Below are 17,185 nucleotides of genomic sequence, written 5' to 3'. Positions count from 1 at the left end.
ATTGATATGGTATAATTTTTATAAAATAACCGGCGGAACCGAACCATTGACACCCCTAGAAGTTGGTATCAACTAGGATGAATATGCCACAAAAATAAGCCAATAAAGCTTTTGGGAAGAATACTTACTTTTCTGATAAATCTTTTGCCTTTCAAACATAGATGAGGCACTTGTTTTGTGCTCGGGTGGCATTGGTGTGACAACCTACCCATATAATTAGTAGAAAAAAGTCATAGTTATAAATATTGACACCAAATAATCAATAAATGTATATCACAACAATAATGTGTATATCATAACTTTTTTTCTTCTTTGCGTATATAAACATATATATTAAAATTTTATTTTCCTTTTTGATATATCCAAAATATGAAATTATATTATAGTTATTGAAAATTTATCGTTGCCTCTATATCAGTGTATATCACGATAAAATAATTATATTGTTTTATATATCACAGTATAACACATCGAATATGTGTATATCAAAATGTATATCCTAAGTTTATTTTTCTTCATTAGGTATATCGAAATGTATATCAAATTTTCTTTCTCTGTATATCAAAATTTTATTTACTCCCATAATTATATTTATTAATTTTATTTTAGAACTTGCTCTATACCTATTATAGCAATAATTTATTTTCCTTCTTTGATCAATAACAAAATTAAAGTAAGTTTATTCAGAATGAATTTTGCCCTTTTAAAATCAGTTGGACGATTTGATTCCGATCTAACATTATATTGCCAAACCTAACAATGTATATCACGATATACATAGATGTACACCACCTCAAATACATATATTATCTTTTTTACAATAAAAAAAGAATAGAGAAGAAAAAGAAAATCGAAATCGCCAAAGAGCTTACGAAAACAAATCGAACTCTACGATTGCTAATTGCCGTTGCCGTCATTGTCATAGCAATCTGCCAAAAAAATCAAAATTTGTCATTGCTAACTGCCTTTGCCATTATCATCATAGCCACTTTTAGGGCTTTCTCTTATTTATATAGATGGGAATATGACGGGGAGAGAGGGAGAGGGAGACGGAGAATAAATAGAAAAATGTGTTGAATCAATACAACTTCCTAAACATAATCAAAGAACACATGCCCTTCCAAATCTATATTGAAGAGAAAAAATTGCTAGATTGAAGAAGAAAAAAAATATTGAAGAAGAAAATTGGAGAAGAAATACGGGGAGAGTGAAGAAAAAATACGTGGAGGGAGAATAAATAAGAAATTAGGATTATTTAGGATTTGACTATATAATGCCAATATTTTTAGGTTACCATTGCCAAACCTAATATAAGGCTAAAATATTGTCAATTCTCTTTATTTATTGTCTAGCATGTCATTATCTCCGCATACAATTGGTAGCAACAAGCCTACAAGGCCCAATAAGCTCTTCAACTCCGACCTGCCGGGCAAGTGTTGCTCCGAACTCCGAGATTTATCACTGTAGAGATTCCGGCCGCCGGAAATTCATAGTTATAACCCTAATTTCACTCCACTAGTCCATGCTTCACTGGAAAGTTCTTCAATTTCGCTTTGATTGTGAGAAACGATTGATTTTTGCAGTAGGTAAGCTATTGCCTTATTCTATGGCTCGGATTAGTAAAGATCTCACTTTTGATAATTGAACATGATTTTCATTTCCAGATTGGTACCTCTTCTGGAATAAGAACATTACCTGTTCAAAATGCTGCACGTTAATCTATATGTGCACATCGCTTCTCGAAGAGCAACCAAACAGATCGCTTGCACGAAAAAGCAAAAGAAGAAGAGATCCTTTCTTTCAATTGTCGAATGGCAAAAACAGAGTATACATAAAAATGAAATCCTAAGTTCTTAACTTTGGATAAAATCCATAAAGGGTAATCCAGATGAAACCAGCGATCATAAAGAGGATGTTGTACGAGCTCTTTTCTTATTAAGTAACAACTCTTTAAGAAAATAATTGGAGCCTATTGTTTAAGTTCCCTTAATCGCACAGTCTCCACTTTTTAGTTTGCTTCCAAAATTACAACCATGATATTGTTGAAAATGCTAGTAATATCTTATAATCTCAATTACCTTCAAAGTTTTTTTTTTTTTTTTGGTCTCAATTTAAATACACAAGGCTACACTCATTTTGAATGTACTGACCCTAAATTCTAGATTACTTGTGATGGTGAATTTACAAATGGGCTTGGAGAAATACTGCTGCGAAGTTGATCAAAATGGAAGATTTTATTGGCAAGGTTGGCAGTGGGATAGGGTTGTTTTAGCCTTACTTTCCTGGTAATAACTAAATGAGTGATTTACTATTGAGCAATCACTATCTCTTTAACATCTTGCAACTGCAATTGAATGGAAGACCTTAAGTTTTTGAGAAGACTACTACTTTGCCTTGCCGCAGACCAGAGAATAAATTCAGAAATTTTATGTACTTGTCCCTGTATATCATTTAATGCCTTCTTCGTTTAGAGGTCAAGCTATGACTAATCAAGGTTGTGAAAAATATTGGTTGTTTTCGATTATCTAGGGCTGGACTCTGAAGTCACAAATCTGGTAGTTGGCTTCATTGATTACCTTCGTTTTCTCCCTAGGATTTATAAAGTTTAATCATTTTCCTTGTGTTTCTTTCTACCTTCTTATGACGGCTTTCCTTTTTCTTCTTCTTTTTTTCTTCCAATTATTTTCTCCATTTCATTTTACGTGGTACTGTTTAACTAGGCATCAAATTTAAGAAAGAGCTGAAATATGTCATAATATTTGTAGGGTTATAAAAACTGTTATTAAAAAGTTGAGTAAATTACTTATAAATTTAGAAATGAGTTGTTCTCTTTTGAAAGATTAAAAAGAAAATAAATGAAATGGGGAAGTATGTAGTTTTTCCCGCTATCCCCCTGGAAAGTTACTGATCTTCTCGAAATCATTTCTCAAGCTTTACTTTGTATTATAGGTATCTCATTTTCTCTCAACAATGAAATAGTATCACCTATAATAACGTAACTAGAGAATTCCATTCGACTCTTTTTTGCTCTACACACGCACACACACATCTTAGTTAAAAGAGGCTTTTTATATCATTCAAAAGTGGAATAAGGAATTATATCTAACCTTAAAAGATTAGGAAGTTTAACTACTAAGTTTTACTCTTTAGAATTGGAAATTAATTAAGAATAAATTGGATTTTGATTAACGCTTCTCGATCACGGACAGGAACATGAAAAATGGGGTGACAAATTGAACAAATTTTCAAGCAAGAGAATTGGTTAAACCATTAAGTGCTGCTAAAAAGTGGTCAAATTTGATAGATGTTTCCCATTTCTGAGTGAAGGACTCTTTCCATGAATTATGAATTAAAGATATGATGGCTATAGAAGAAAAAAGAGCACCGAGTGATTTCTGGTTTGGTTCTTTTAATAATTGCATTTTAGTGGGGAACCTACTCATTTTTGGAACAGTCATTACCACTATCATGAAATCGATACAAAGTGCGTGAACTTCCAACTTTTAATGTATGGTTTCCAATGCTTTTCCCTTTGACTTTGCTAAAATATTTAGCTCATCAATACTTACAAGATTTATTGTCACTATAGATGATGTAAGAATTAATAAATTGAAGAGTATCTGAAATACTAGTACTTCATTAATAATTGGTTAAAATGTTACTAACAACATTATGGACCTATGTAAAAAATCGATATATGAAGATGGTTTGGTATAACATAAGTTATTTTTCAAAAAAATAGTTTTTTTTTAGGAGAAAGTCATTTTTCTATACTTGGTTATGGACGGTTGCTAGAAAACGGGAAAAAAAGACTTCCCTCTTGTATAGAAGTTATTTTCTTTACAATTATTCTAACTTCTAACTTCCTATCTTGCTCAAATAACACTTACACATTATTGTTAATCTTACACAAAGTTCCATAAACATACTCTTAAATTTGCATGGTCAACACCATGATAGTGAGTTCGAGTCACCAAAGGAGCAGCAATAGCTCCAACAAATATCAAAGAATATTTTTCATTTACCAACAAAATATCAAAAAATAATTACAAGAAAATAATTTATTACAAAAAATGCTTTGTTGAAAATGACTTTCATCATACAAAGACACTCTAGAATTCTGCATCCATTAGTTATATCAGGTTTATCGAAAGCAAGACAATTCGGCCATAGATTATAATAAATTTCATATTTGTCTTGGTCGGTAGTGGAGAATTTTGTAGCCTACAAATAGTGGAACATCTATTGATATGGCTCCTAAGATGTTACAATATTTTTGCTCTTTATTAGTAGGCAATCTTTGTGGGGTATGACTGGAACTCTAATTATAGTCATGGATATGCATGCTAAAAGATATGGGATGAAATTCATTACCTAGATATCTACTAGTGGTTTTTAAGTGGGTAGATGCATCTCAATCAGTGGCGGACGCACATAGTGGCAAGCGAGTTTAACTGAACTCGCTTTATTAAAAAATAATATTGTGTATATGTATAAATTAGGATTAAAGCTGCGTAAATTTTATATAAATATTTTATTTGAACCCACTTGACAACTACTATTTTACGACTAAAGTTATGTACTTCTAAGATTGAACCCGTTTACACAAAATTCTGGGTCCGCTACTGATCTCAATTAGAATGAACTTTTTTGCTTACAACATCAAAAAAGATAGGTTAGTGAAATTCTCCCCTTTTGGTTTAAATATAGTACTAATTCTGCAGATATCTCTGAGCAAAGGATGCTTCTTATGGAGCAGCTTTTATACGCAAACAAAGGCACAATATGGATTATTCCTTGTCATTTTTGGCATCATGGCTCATAATTATGGAAATCTATTTAAGCAAATCCCGCATTTCCATTTAGTCGAAACAAAACAAAAAGACAAAACCGGAAGAAAAACAGACATTTCTCACAACTCTAACTCAAAATTGTGCTCTTGTCGATCAGAAAGAAAACTCTAAATATAGCAATAAGCTTTTTATCATCTTGTTTCCTCAATAAATTTCTAAATGATAATTTCAGTTCTGTAAATAGAATTTCCAGATACGCTCTTGTTAACCCAACAGGCAAAAATTATAACAAGTTATAAAACCAAACTTAGTAAAAAAATTGTAACTTGTTTAGCCGAAAAATCGGATAACGTTAAATTTAGATATGGTTCTAAGGGTATGCAAATTTTTTTGATACAAAATGACGATACAGGTATTTTTTGCTATGAAATGGGAAATGATGGACGGGAAGACTAAAAAATATTAGAAGAACAAGCACAATGAAATCTTAATATGTCTTGCCCTTTCTATTGCAGTCTATCTCCCTTTTTATAGTAGAGGGTCACTACTTTATCTATAATAACATAAAATAATACATATAGTGGAGAACCCATGATGGTTTGTCTCTCCCTTGATTCTCGCCAAGATTCTCTCCCTTGGTGCTGTTGTAACGCCTCTTGTCTGCGAACTTGGCACTGACTCGAGCTTGGTGCTAGATCGAATCCCCAGTCTTAGTTCGAGCTCGGTTCTGCCTTGGAGCATCGATATTCGGGGCCTGTGTCGGTCGTCGTTATCCCATAGTCCGATTCGGACGCGGGCTCGATAATGATATCGAGTTTTGCGGTTGATTGGTCTTATAGCTCGAAGCTCGACGTCTCTACTTCGGAATTCGTCCGAGATCGCCATGCGGATACCCTTCGATTGAAACATCATTGTCTCGACCGGTCTTTATGACTGAGAATCGATTTTGACCGTACACAGATAGTCCTCTTATTTTCTCGGAAAGGATGTGGCGAGGAACGATATGATTTCCCTGCGGCTCGATCAAATTTATGCCGATGTTTCTATCGAACCCGATCTCGACGTATGTGATAGCTGTCCCATCGGCTCGATTTTACCGAGGCATTTAATGTATGTCAGACGGTGGTCGGCCACCGCTGATACCAAACCGTCAGGCCTTAGTCTATAAATAATCTTTCCACACAACTTTTACCATTTTTGCGCCTTCTCTTCTTCCAGACTTTCCTATTTATCCTCTCTACTTCGCTGTTACGGGGCCGTCCATACCAGAATTTTGGTGCTGTCTATTTCCTCCTTTGCACTCTTTCCTTTCATATCCATGGCGAAAACTTCCAAAACCGTACCTCAGAAGGAAAAAGCCTCTTCCTCACGGCCGTCTGATGATAAGGCGTCGGCGGAGCCGTCAGTTCATGACTACATTCCTGGCCCGTGCATTTTGAAAATTGATTTTAAGGTGGAGAACCCTTCCTCCGTTCCGGGTCGATGCGAATACGTATCGATGTATACATGCTCTATAACGGAGGATTACCTCGAGGCCGTCCGAAAAGACTGCAACTGGGGTTCCGAGGTCGTGTTGCAAATTTCGTCTTCCGATGAGGATGTTACCACTTACGTGGAGGGGTTTTTAAGTGTTTACACTTATCCTTCACACTGGGACCCGTCGACCCAGTGATTATTGATTTCTGCAAAAGGTATCAAGTCACCCTTGGCCAAATCCATCCCTCTTTATGGCGTATAGTGATCTTATTGCGCTTCTTCTCCATCAAAGCCGGGGGATTGGATTTTTCTCTGAACCATCTCATACGACTGTATCGGCCTCAGATCTTCCGAGGGCTAATCAGACTTCATCGTCGGGCGTCGAAGGCGTTGATGTCGAGCATCGATGAAGACAAGGATCGAGGTTGGATGGGTCGTTATATCGGAGTGAGGACCTGTGATCTCATTCCGGAGGAGAATGTGTCGTTCCCTGAAGAATGGAATTTTGAACGTAAGTGGTTTTGGTTCACTTTTCAGGTGCTTTTTTGATTTTTTCTGATGTCCTTCCCTGATGTTCAGCTGCCCCTTGGATGCCACAAAGCGGTGCCCGACCTCGAGGACTGGGTTTGGAAGCTGGCCTCGACCTCCTCTTATGCCGAGTGCGCTTGGCGTAATTTGGCAAAAGGCAGATGGAGGCCAAGAACCATGGTGAGGTTTGCTTCTTGTTTCCTTCGAAGTATTCTTTGCGTTCTATTCATTACTGATTTCCTCTTGTGCAGGCGTAACCAGGGATGCCGCTTTGAGGCCTTCGAGCAGCGAAGAAGGGAACAAGTCCTAGGTCTCTAAACATGGGGAAGATAAGAAGCAAAAAGCTTCCTCTCGGTCGGGGGACCCTAAGCCCAAAACTCGTCGGGTGAAGAGAAAAATAATTTCCCTTTCGATTGACTCGGTCCAACGACTGAGAGAAGAAGAAGAAGAAGAAGAAGAAGAAGAAGAAAATAGCTCCTCGGCTTTGGTAGTCCGGTCTACGGAGGCCATCGCGGTTGCCAGAGCTCCCGAGCTGATGGCGGCTGTGCCTGTAGAGGTTGTTCCCGAAGACCAGAATCTCGACCGGAGTACTCCGAGCGATTTACTCGGGGCTATGACAATGGGTGATTCGCCTTCTCTTCTATCTTTTTCTGAGGAGGCGCTGAAGGAAGCTCGAGAATTGAAGACTCCCGATATCAGCGCAGGCTCTGGTGCAGGGGATCCTTTCAGGGATTGTTTTACTAGAGTCGACGATGGTTCCGATATCGATGATGCTTCTCTTTTATTAGAGGAGGCTCAGTGTTTCATTACTCGGGTAATGATTCTTCCATACTTCGTTTATTTGTTCTTTTCCATACTTGACTCGTGTTTCTTACTGTGCAGGCCATTAGTAGGTTTCGAGTCGATCTTAGCCAATGTGAGGCCGAGCTCCGGAAGGTCTCAGGTGAGAGAGATGCCCTGCGGCTTCTTTGCAGCCAAAAGGACGAGGCTATAAAGGACCTCCAAGCGGATTTGGCTAAGGTCCGTGAAGAAGGGGTCGAGCTCGATAAGCAGGTAAGCCTCGTTCTGTTAAAGTATGGGTCTGACTCAACCGTGGAAGTTAACCCTTCATTGTCTCAGTTGCAGCAGAAGATCGAAAAGATCGGGTTACTTCGAGAAGAAGTCGATCAAATCTGAGCTGAATGCAATCGGTGGAAGGAGACCCTCGACCGCCTGGCAGCGGAAAAAGAGACCATTTTAACAAAATTATTATCGGCCAACATTCAAATTCGAAGTGTCAAGAAAAAGGGGTCGGTTCAAGCTAAGAAGATTGAGGAGCTTGAAAAGGGAATTGCTGAGGCTAAGGCGGAGGTTGAGCCGTCGAAAGTCTTGGCGGATAAGTCCATTGTTGTATATCGGGCTGATGCTGAGGCTGCTCAGATGGAGGCCCGGGCAGCAGCGAAGGTCGCCGATACTCGAGCTCATTGGATTGCCGAACTTGCTAAGTATAGGTCTTGGAGGGAGACCCTCGAGGAGATACACGCTCGAGGTTTCGACCTTACCGAAGAGGTGAAAAAGGCAAAACAGCTCGAAGCAGAAGCTGAAGCCTTGGCTTCTGATGATGATGATGATGATGATGGTAGCGAAAGCGGATCCGAGGATGGGGAAGAGCTCGACCAGGAAGCTTAGTTTCGAATTCTTCATGTTTGTACATTAATCTCGTAGGCAATTTTCGTATATATATGTATAATCAGGTTGACTTGTTTTTGTTCTGTGAAGATTTTTAATCGAATGTTGACCTTGTAGTCTCTCTGAGTCGATGATTCAAACTTTGAAGGAACATAATCCGTAGATGTTAAAAGTAGCTTATTAGCCGTCGAGTGAATGTTTGGAACTTGAAATATTGTAGCCCGTAGGCGTAATGGTCGAGTGCGTGCTTGTTCGAACTTGAGATAAAGGTAGTCCGTAGGCTTAATATTCGAGTGATTATTTTGAATTCGGAATGTAAGCAGCCCATAGGCTTAATAGTCGAGTGAATATTTCGAACTCGAAATTTAAGTAGCCTGTAGGCTTAAATGGTAGAGTGAGTGCTTTGCTCAAACTCAGAATAACAGTAGCCCGTAGGCTTAATAGTCGAGTGAATGTTTCGAACTCGAAATTTAAGTAGCCGGTAGGCTTAAATGGTAGAGTGAGTGCTTTGCTCGAACTCAGAATAACAGTAGCCCGTAGGCTTAATAGTCGAGTGAATGTTTCGAACTCAAAATTTAAGTAGCCCGTAGGCTTAAATGGTAGAGCGAGTGCTTTGCTCGAACTCAGAATAATAGTAGCCCGTAGGCTTAATAGTCGAGTGAATGTTTCGAACTCGAAATGTAAGTAGCCCGTAGGCTTAAATGGTAGAGTGAGTGCTTTGCTCGAACTCAGAATAACAGTAGCTCGTAGGCTTAATAGTCGAGTGAATGTTTCGAACTCGAAATATAAGTAGTCCGTAGGCTTAAATGGAAGAGCGAGTGCTTTGCTCGAACTCAGAATAATAGTAGCCCGTAGGCTTAATAGTCGAGTGAATGTTTCGAACTCGAAATGTAAGTAGCCCGTAGGCTTAAATGGTAGAGTGAGTGCTTTGCTCGAACTCAGAATAACAGTAGCTCGTAGGCTTAATAGTCGAGTGAATGTTTCGAACTCGAAATATAAGTAGCCCGTAGGCTTAAATGGTAGAGTGAGTGCTTTACTCGAACTCAGAATAACAGTAGCCTATAGGCTTAATAGTCGAGTGAATATTTTGAACTCGAAATGTAAGTAGCCCGTAGGCTTAAATGGTAGAATGAGTGCTTTGCTCGAACTCAGAATAACAGTAGCCCGTAGGCTTAATAGTCGAGTGAATGTTTCGAACTCGAAATGTAAGTAGCCCGTAGGCTTAAATGGTAGATTGAGTGCTTTGCTCGAACTCAGAATAACAGTAGCCCACAGGCTTAATAGTCGAGTGAATCTTAATTCTGGTTCCACAATAAATCTCAAGTCATTGCACATGTGTTTATGTTTGGGTTGATCTATATGAGCATGGTTCATTTTGACCATTTGGCTCTTACAATTTTTCCTGTTGGAACCTTGTTGTGAGATGACTATCTTGCATCTGAACTCGATGTATTTGAGGGCCCTGATGCTCCCCCGGTATTCGAGGTCTATTGGAAAGAGGCCTCGGATATTGTTGAAAGTGCAGCACGATCGATGGTTGCCTCATTAAAAACCTTGTCGAAAAACCTATTTGGGAGAAAACCGGTCTAAGGGAAAAAGAGTGCAACGCGTGCTCTTGATCGAAAGATCTTCTTCAGCTCTTGTTCGGACTTCTGCATGGGTTAGTTAGATGAATATGGAAAGGTCGTGCCTTAGCAGTAGTACCGTTTTAGATGTGATACATTCCAACCACTTGATAGTTGTTTGCCGTTTATGATGTCGAGCCTGTATGATCCTTTTCCAACGTTCTCGAGCACCTGGTATGGTCCTTCCCAATTTGGTCCTAATTTTCCTTCGTTCGGATTTCGAGTATTGATGGTGACTTTTCTTAACACTAAGTCCCCGGGCTTGAAATGGCGGAATTTAGTTCTTCGATTATAGTACCTTTCGATTCGTTGCTTTTGGGCGGCCAATCGGATGAGGGCAGCTTCTCGTCCTTCGTCCGATAATTCAAGGCTGGTGTTCATAGCCTCGTTATTTGATTCTTCTATCATGAATCAAAATCTGGGATTAGGTTCACCGACTTCGACTGGTATCAATGCTTCGGAACCATATACTAAGGAGAACGGGGTCGCCCCCGTACTGGATTTTGACGTTGTTCGGTATGCCCAAAGGACTTCGGGCATGATTTCTCTCCATTTTCTCTTCGCATCATTCAATCTCTTCTTCAGGTTTTGAAGAATAGTCTTATTCGTTGATTCGGCTTGACCGTTCCTACTGTGGTGGTATGGTGTTGATAATATCCTTCTTATTTTGTGATCTTCGAGGAATTTTGTGATTTTGCTGCCAACGAATTACTTCTCATTGTCGCATACTATTTCGGCGGGTATCCCGAATCGGCATATGATATGATCCCAAATAAAATCTATGACTTTTTTCTCTCTTATTTTCTCGAACGCCTGCGCTTCAACCCACTTAGAAAAATAGTCAGTCATAAATAAAATAAATTTGACTTTACCTGGGGTCAACGGCAGAGGGCCGACGATGTCCATCCCCCATTTCATGAATGGCCACGGGGATAGGACCGAGTGAAGTTGCTCCCCGTCTTGATGGATCATTGGCGCAAACCTCTGACATTTATCACATTTACGAACAAATTCTTTCGCATATTTGCCCATATCGATCCAATAATACCCCGCTCTGATCACTTTTCGGACTAATGTGTCGGCGCCGGAGTGATTGCCACAAGTGCCCTCGTGTACTTCCCGGGGGATGTAATTGGTATCTCTCGGACCCACGCATACCGCCATCGGTCCATCGAATGTTCTTCGATATAGTGTTCCGTCCGCAACCAACGTAAATCGAGCAACTTTAGTCCGTAGGGCCCTGGAATCTTTAGGGTTTGAAGGGAGCTTTCCATTTTTAAGTACTCAATATACTTGTTTCTCCAATCCCAGGTTAAGCTAGTAGAATTTATTTCGGCGTGCCCATCTTCGATTACCGATCTTGAAAGTTGGACGACAGTCCCCGAGCTCAAATCACCAACCTCGACCGACGATCCCAAATTTGCGAGAGCATCAGCCTCATTATTCCGTTCTCGTGGAACATGCCGTAGGGTCCATTGTTTGAAATGGTGTAAGGTGATAAGCAGTTTGTCCATATACCTTTGCATCCTACCTTCTCGGACTTCGAAGGTTTTGTTTACTTGACTCACCACCAGCAAAGAGTCACAGTGCGCCTCAATGACTTTTGCTCCCAAGTTTCTAGCTAGTTCGAGACCTGCAATCATGGCAAAAGGAGTTCCCTTTCGACTTCGGGTATGAGGGTTGGCGTGAAGTCGGCCACGAAGTCTGCCAAAATTTGAGACTTGATGGCCGTGCGGTGTTGAAATTCGATATCGTACCCACTGAGTTCGATGGCCCATTTGGCCAATCGGCCTGATAGTTCGGGCCTATGTAAAATATTTCGGAGTGGGCAGGTGGTTAATGCGCTTATGGGGTGACATTGAAAATACGGCCTTAACTTTCTATATGTGCTTACCAGGGCAAGTGCCAATTTTTCTAAGTGCGGATACCTAGTTTTCGCTTCTCCTAAGGTCCGACTTACGTAATAAACGGGAAATTGCGTACCTTGCTCTTCTCGAACTAGGATGCTGCTTACGGCGACTTTCGATACTGCCAAGTACAGGTAGAGCTGCTCGTCCACTTTCGGAGTATGAAGCAGTGGCGGGCTCGAGAGGTATCGTTTCAATTCCTGTAATGCTTGTTGGCATTCCGGCGTCCAGGCGAAGTCGTTCTTCTTTTTGAGTAGGGAGAAAAATTTGTGACTTCGATCCGATAATCTTGAAATGAACCGGCCTAAGACTGCAATTCTTCCCGTTAACCTTTGTACAGCTTTCACGCTGTCCACGATGGTAATGTCTTCGATGGCCTTGATTTTGTCGGGGTTGATCTCAATTCCCCGATTTGAGACCATGAAGCCGAGGAACTTGCCCGAACCAACCCCGAAAGCACATTTTTCGGGTTTGAGCTTCATGTTGAATTTCCTCAGAATCTTGAATGTTTCCTGCAAATGGGCCAAATGGTCCTCTATGCGCAGGGACTTAACTAGCATGTCATCAATATAGACTTCCATCGTTTTACCTATTTGTTCTTCGAACATTCTTTTTACTATGCGTTGATAAGTAGCTCCTGCATTTTTTAGCCCAAAGGGCATTACGTTATAACAATATGTTCCATATCGGGTCACAAATGAAGTCTTTTCCCGGTCGTCCAGGTTCATCTGAATTTGATTATACCCGGAATAGGCATCGAGAAAGGTGAGAATCTCGTGGCCGACTGTGGCATCGATCATACGATCGATGTTGGGCAGTGGAAAGGAATCTTTAGGGCATGCTTTGTTCAAATCCTTATAGTCCACACACATTCTAAGTTTGTTTCCTTTTTTAGGTACAACAACCACATTGGCTAACCATTCGGGGTATTTTACTTTCCGAATGGATCCTATCTTGAGAAGTTTGGTTACCTCGTCCTTTATGAATGCGTGCTTTTCCTCGGACTGGGGCCTTCTTTTTTGCTTCACCGGTCTGAATATAAGGTTCAAGCTTAACTGGTGCGTCGTTATGTCCGGCGGGATCCCTGTTATATCTAGATGGGACCAGGTAAAACAGTCGATGTTATTGATAAGAAATTGAATGAGTTTCTTCCTGAGTTCGAGGCTCAAACCCGTTCCCAGGTATACCTTTTGTTCGGGCCAGCGTTCGATCAGTAAGATTTGCTCCAGTTCCTCAATTGTTGATTTGGTGGCATCGAAATCATCGGGGGTTACGAAGGATCGAGGGATCCGTCGATCATTATCTTCTTCTTCAATGTTTTGCTTAACTGGTCGGGTTGAAGCCGATGTCTGTGATTGCTATTTGGCACTCTACTTTGAACCTGATCCTTTTATTGGTGAAGGTGAGGATATTGATTTTTCTTCTTCGACGGAGAACATTTCCTTTGCGGACGGTTGTTCCCCGTACACTATTTTGACACCTCCCGATGTTGGGAATTTGAGGACCTGGTGTAGGGTCGAGGGTACGTCTCTCATGTTGTGGATCCACGGCCTTCCGAAGAGGGCGTTATATCTCATATCACCTTCGATCACGTGAAACTTTGTTTGCTGGATGGTTCCGGCCACGTTTATCGGTAGGGTAATCTCGCCTTTAGTAGTTTCACATGCCATATTGAATTTGTTTAGAACCAGAGTTGCGTGTACGACCTGATCCTACAGGCCGAGCTATTCTACGACCCTCGATCTGATGATATTGGCCGAGCTACCTGGATCAATTAACACACGCTTAATCTTAATTTTATTCATGAGTACGGATATTACCAGCGCATCGTTATGGGGTTGGATGATTCCCTCTGTATCTTCATCACTGAAGGATAAAGTCCCTGTGGGTGTATAATCTTGAGTTCGAGATCGTTTCACAATCGACGTTTTAGCGTGTTTAAGCATCGGTCCCTGGGGGGGCATCGATGCCGCCGACGATCATGTGAATGACGTGTTGCGGTTCTTCTGGCTCGTTTCACTTACCGAATTCCTTGTCTCTAAAATGGTTCTTCGCCCTATCGCTTAAAAATTCCCGAAGGTGCCCTTTGTTAAATAAGCGGGTCATTTCCCCTCTTAGTTGCCTGCAATCTTCCGTTTTGTGACCATGGGTGCCATGATATTCGCACATTTGATTGGGATTCTTTTGGGCAGGATCAGTTTGCATAGGTCGAGGCCATCTGGTGTCTTTAATGCGTCCGATAGCCGATACAATGGCGGATGTACCAATGTTGAAGTTATACTCCGATAGTCGAGGGATTTCTACAGGATCTGTATATTTATCAAAGCCGCTCTTGCTCATAAGTCCCCGAGGATTTTGCCCCCGATCAATCCTTCGGTTGTTCCAAACCGTATCACGTGCTGAACAGTTGTTCATCCGATCTGTGTCATACGGTTGGTATCGATCTCTGTTCGACCTTTGTTCTCTGTTGGTTTCCCTTTGATTTTTAGTGGTTGTGTGGTTTTGATGTACGGGCCCATACGGAGCTCCCAATTGATCATCTTCGACCCTGATTTTTGATTGGTACCGGTTGTGTACATCTGCCCAAGTTATTGCTGGGTACTCGATCAAATTTTGTTTCAGCCGACGTGACGCTGTCGAGCTTAGCCAGTTCAGTCCTTGGGTGAAAGCTTGTACGGCCCAATCGTCTGTGACCGGTGGCAAGTCCATACGCTCTATTTGAAATCGGGATACGAATTCCCTCAGCATCTCGTTACCCCTTTGCTTTACTTTGAAGATGTCCGATTTTCTTGTTACAGCCTTTATGGCACCAACATGTGCTTTTACGAACGAGTCTGCTAACATGGCGAAAGAATCAATGAAATTCGGTGGTAAGTTGTGATACCAGATCATCGCTCTTTTTGCGAGGGTCTCTCCGAACTTTTTCAACAACACGGATTCGATTTCATCATCCTCCAAATCATTGCCTTTGATGGCGCATGTGTAGGAGGTGACGTGTTCGTTAGGATCGGTCGTACCGTTATATTTGGGAATTTCGGGCATACAAAATTTTTTGGGGATTGGTTTTGGGGCCGCGCTCTAGGGAAAAGGCTTTTGTATGAATTTTTTTGAATCGAGCCTTTTTATCATTGGCGGAGCCCCCGGAATTTGATCGACCCTAGCGTTATACGTTTCCATTTTTGTTGTTGTTGGCTTCGACTCGCTTTGTGAGTTCCTCGAGCAATTTAGCAATTTCAGGAGCAGTCCCCGATTCCTGCTCGTTTGATTTCACTACGGCGGGTTCCGTTCTGGGGGTGACTTCTCGAAGAAGCGGATTAGAGTTCGGCCCGCTTTGCGTATGAGTTCAGCTCTGCAACTGGCTATCGCTGCTTATTGGGCTTATAACATTTCAAAAATCATACGCAAGTTTACCCCGATTCCCCCGTGCTGTAGGTGTCTCGTGCTATGGATCGAGCACCGCCCTGAACGCTTCTCTCCGGTTCAGAACATTGATTCGCTTCTAGAGCTATTTGCGAATTGATATCCAGTGGTATTTCGGCTCAAATTTCGGGTTCTTCGATTCGAGCCTCATTACCGTTGTCAGGTAGCCTTCCGGCCTCGGGCACCAAGTTGTTGGTTTCATCTTGAAGGCCGGCTTCGAGGTCGATAGGTAGAGCCATGGCTGATTCGAAGTTGTAAGCTGGAGTGTACTGTAGATTTATATCAAACAATCACCGTTACCCTTAGCCCCACGGTAGGCACCAAACTGTTTACCCGAAAAATCGGATAACGTTAAATTTAGATATGGTTCTAAGGGTATGCAAATTTCTTTGATACAAAATGACGATACAGGTATTTTTTGCTATGAAATGGGAAATGATGGACGGGAAGACTAAAAAATATTAGAAGAACAAGCACAATGAAATCTTAATATGTCATGCCCTTTCTATTACAGTCTATCTCCCTTTTTATAGTAGAGGGTCACTACTTTATCTATAACAACATAAAATAATACATATAGTGGAGAACCCATGATGGTTTGTCTCTCCCTTGATTATCGCCAAGATTCTCTCCATTGGTGCGGTTGTAACGGCTCTTGTCTGCGAACTTGGCACTGACTCGAGCTTGGTGCTAGATCGAATCCCCAGTCTTAGTTCGAGCTCGGTTCTGCCTTTGAGCATCGATATTCGGGGCCTGTGTCGGTCGTCGTTACCCCGTAGTCCGATACGGATGCGGGCTCGATAATGATATCGAGTTTTGCGGTTGATTGGTCTTATAGCTCGAAACTCGACGTCTCTACTTCGGAATTCGTCCGAGATCGCCATGCGGATACCCTTCGATTGAAACATCATTGTCTCGACCAGTCTTTATGACTGAGAATCGATTTTGACCGTACACATAACTAAATCAGGCAAACTAATCCGGAGATGATGGGCCTTAGAACGCGCACATAATGCCAGCACAGACTTTTATTCCTGAACTTACATATAAATGCCAATTTATTTAGAAATTAAAATTTATAATGGTATATACGAAAGGTGTAATAAATATTTCAGAGGAGTGGCGTAGGCGGTTTATTTTTGGATGCGGTACGTAATTAGTGATGCAAACCTTTCTCCATTTTGCTGTCCTCAGTTTGTTGCAACTTGCAACATTTTGTTCAAATTAATGACCACATAAGTTTGCATAAATTTTCCCATAAGAAATAGCTTAATCTTTGTTGTGTGGACTGTGGACCATCTTATGTCTCTATCAGTTTCTACTGATTTTTTCTTAAAATTATAGTAGAACTCTATTAAAAAAATTAGTTGTGACTCTCATAAAATTCCAATAATTGACTGTCAAGATTAATTATTAATTATGCTTTGAAAGAGAACACAACTTTTATTGTTTGTATTTTGTCTGGTTGCAAACTTCTAGTGTTTGCTGGCGGATTAGGTTCCTTTCTTACGTTGCGGTATCCCCAAAATCTTGTCATTAATCTAATTGCAGCCCCTGAGTGGGGTTATTCTTTGAAGAAGTAAATAAATAAAATAAGTAAATTATTTATAATGACAAGTGATGTTGTTTTTTATATTTATTCTTCAATACTTTTATTTTGCTTAATTCATATCAATATATATACACTTTTAGGGTGTGTTTGGTTTGAAGAAAAATATTTTTCAATTGTCTCACGTTTGATTGGGTTAAATGTTTTAGAAAATATTTT

At 40.6% G+C, this 17,185-nt stretch overlaps 1 long non-coding RNA gene across 1 annotated transcript; it reads left to right on the top strand.

Moving 5' to 3' along the window:
• Positions 1–1,034: 1,034 nt before the first annotated feature.
• Positions 1,035–2,663, top strand: LOC142173797 (uncharacterized). Its single transcript, XR_012703148.1, has 2 exons — positions 1,035–1,586; positions 1,665–2,663. It is a non-coding gene; the product is annotated as an uncharacterized LOC142173797 (long non-coding RNA).
• Positions 2,664–17,185: the final 14,522 nt, after the last annotated feature.

Source organism: Nicotiana tabacum, chromosome 19 (genome assembly GCF_000715075.1).
Source record: "Nicotiana tabacum cultivar K326 chromosome 19, ASM71507v2, whole genome shotgun sequence".
NCBI lineage: Eukaryota > Viridiplantae > Streptophyta > Magnoliopsida > Solanales > Solanaceae > Nicotiana > Nicotiana tabacum.
Note: the sequence above shows the minus strand (reverse complement) of the source record. Positions and strands in the feature narration are given on the sequence as shown.